This window comes from Penaeus japonicus, unplaced genomic scaffold (genome assembly GCF_977035675.1).
Source record: "Penaeus japonicus unplaced genomic scaffold, GWHDUDI00000001_assembly GWHDUDI00000038, whole genome shotgun sequence".
Classification (NCBI taxonomy): domain Eukaryota; kingdom Metazoa; phylum Arthropoda; class Malacostraca; order Decapoda; family Penaeidae; genus Penaeus; species Penaeus japonicus.
The window spans coordinates 15,959,138-15,961,637 of record NW_028234440.1 but is presented as its reverse complement, the minus strand read 5'-3'; the positions used below and the strand labels follow the sequence as shown (position 1 = coordinate 15,961,637).

General features: G+C 43.8%; 1 protein-coding gene across 1 annotated transcript in view; it reads left to right on the top strand.

The window, feature by feature from the left end:
- Positions 1 to 2,500, top strand: part of LOC122262932 (uncharacterized) — a 32,346-nt gene that overhangs the window by 429 nt on the left and 29,417 nt on the right. The gene's annotated exons all lie outside the window — the stretch shown is intronic.

Genomic DNA, 2,500 nt, shown 5'->3' with positions numbered 1-2,500 from the left:
CTCCGTGTTGTCGTGGGCAATGACTGGCAGGCAGAGGGCGGCGAGGGGGCTCCTCATCGGGGAAATTTTCTCTCCTCGCTTTTCTGGGGCTTCGGGAGATCCTTGGGCAGGACCAGGGATGCCGTGCAGGTCCTGGGGGGCAAGGGCTTCGGCGTGACGGGCCTCCAGGGGGCGCTGCCAGGGGGAAATAAGGGAGGAAGGGCTCGGGGGAGGAGAGGCGAGGCGCTTTTGACGGGACTTTGAGAGGCAGGACTTTTTTCCTCCCTTGGTTCCGAGTCCTCACACTCACGGCCCTCGGCGACGGGCCCCTTGGCACGCCGTTGGGGGACGAGAGGTCGGCTGTGAGGGCGTGGGTGAGGGAGGAGAGTGAGGTGTGAGGGAGGGACGGGCAGGTGCAGCGGGGGAGGGGGACGGGGGGAGGCCCTCCTCACTTGCTTTCCTGTTGGGATATTGCAGGACTCTCTGTGGCAGCACACCTAGTGCTTGCAGGATGGTATTGCACTCATCGTAAACCTTGCTGTGGAACCGACTCACAGTGAGGCAGATTTTGCAGCAGTCACTTGCCATAAGGCAATCTTGCAACATGGTTTGCAACATTGCAGCTATGTAGGTTTTTCCTCTGCTTGTGCTTGATGAATTTGCTTGCAGGAAGTTGAGTTTGTTTATATCCTGTTGTCCTGGCAATTTGGTTGCACGTTGCCCTGCTAGTTGGACCTGTCTAGTGCAAAATATTGAACATGAAGGAAAAAAGGAATACTTGAGGTATGCAACAGCAGCTGCATAGTGTTTGTTGCAGAAGTGGGTGAAGGAGAGGTGACAACTCCAGTGAATTTTGCCGATTGTGAAATAGTGACGATAATAGTCGATTCTAAAGGTACAGAATCTCGGATTCGCAAGAGCATCTCCGTTGAATTCGATGATTTAGAAGTACATCTAAATCTGGACCTCTCAGTTTGAAAATAGATTGAGGAAAGAAACTGAAACCGAAACGGTTACGGTGAAGCCTCGTGAACGGAAACGTGAGGCCTGTCGTTATAGGTTTTGTTTCCGAGGCGCCGGCTTGCGTAAATGATATATTGCGCGGATTTAATTGAGTCTCGTGTTGTAGGAGTGATGACTTGGAAAGGATATTTGATGTGGATTATGTTTATTTCTTGAAAATGTTTATAATTTTTTTTAGGGGAGAGGGGGGAGTCAATTGAATTTCTTTCCTTATGATATATGTTAAGTAGTAAGTCTTTATAAAATGAGCATATATATTATTACCCAGAATAAACGTTCATGTGTTGAAGTTCGTTTTTAAGGACGTTTTGTGATTTAGGGGAAAGAAAAATTTATATGAGATACTCGCAGTGGGCTGAGAGTATTATCCCTTGTAGTTATATGGTCCGTGTTCCATTCAAATGCCGTTGAAACTCTGTGGCCTGGCTGCCGTAAACTCTTAAATTGAGTGTTCCCTGTGGCCCATGTATCGTTACTGCCTTGAAGGCTATCTAAGTCTCACCATATATATTTTGGCTAGACAATGTTTATAGACAATATTCGCATTTTATTATCACATACTGAATTGGTCCAAGCTCTTGTCCTGTCAGAATATGTGACTGAGGTTTGTTGGGCTTGGCTGGAACACCAATAGGCATGGAGGCTGCGGCAATGACTCGAGTTGGCGTGGATGCCTTGTAAACTTTTGCTGATGAATAATGGTTGTTTAGTAAAGCTGTAAGAGTAATGATCAACCAAAATTCCTAAGCAAGGTTAGATTTATGATTAGGTTTTAAGTTCAAGCTTTGAATAGTTGAGGTCTAAGGATTATTTAGAGTTTGGGTAGGTTAGATCTATAGCCTGTGAGGGAGAAGAAATTATCAACTAATGAGATTGATGGGATAGAGACACAAACAGCATGAACTGAGGTCATTGTGACAAATGGATAAAAGTGGTATAAAAGAGACTGAATATTTTCACAACACAAGAGATGTAGTTGACGTGTTTCGGGTTGTATGGTGTATAATTACACTGAGATCTCGGTTGAATTATTCAAATACTTAGCATAATACTCTGATGCAGGATAATCTTCAGCTTTCAGGGGGTTTACCTCATGAATTCCCTCGTTAGGCTGCTTTTCTCTCTCATTTTGATGTGAATGTCTTAATTTCTGTTTTGTCTTTATTCTTATTTCACGTGGTTAGAGTACATATTTATGTAGTTGCCCGATATTTTGCTATATTTGTGAATAGCCTTTATCAGATTCTTTGGGTAAAATGTATTATTCCTTAGTTCTGAGTAGAGGGTTTCTTTAGAATTTACCAAACAGGAGATGTCAAGCAGCATCAGTAAGCCCTGTGTCCATGGAATATAAATGCTATTGGATAATATTTCTGGCTTGTATTTTCCCAGGGTTATATGGGTTTAATTCTTGTGGGGATAAGTCTTCTTTCAAGTATTTTGACTTGAGACCGACTTGCTTTATGGTCATATGTTGTATACATTTTTGTGGCCATTT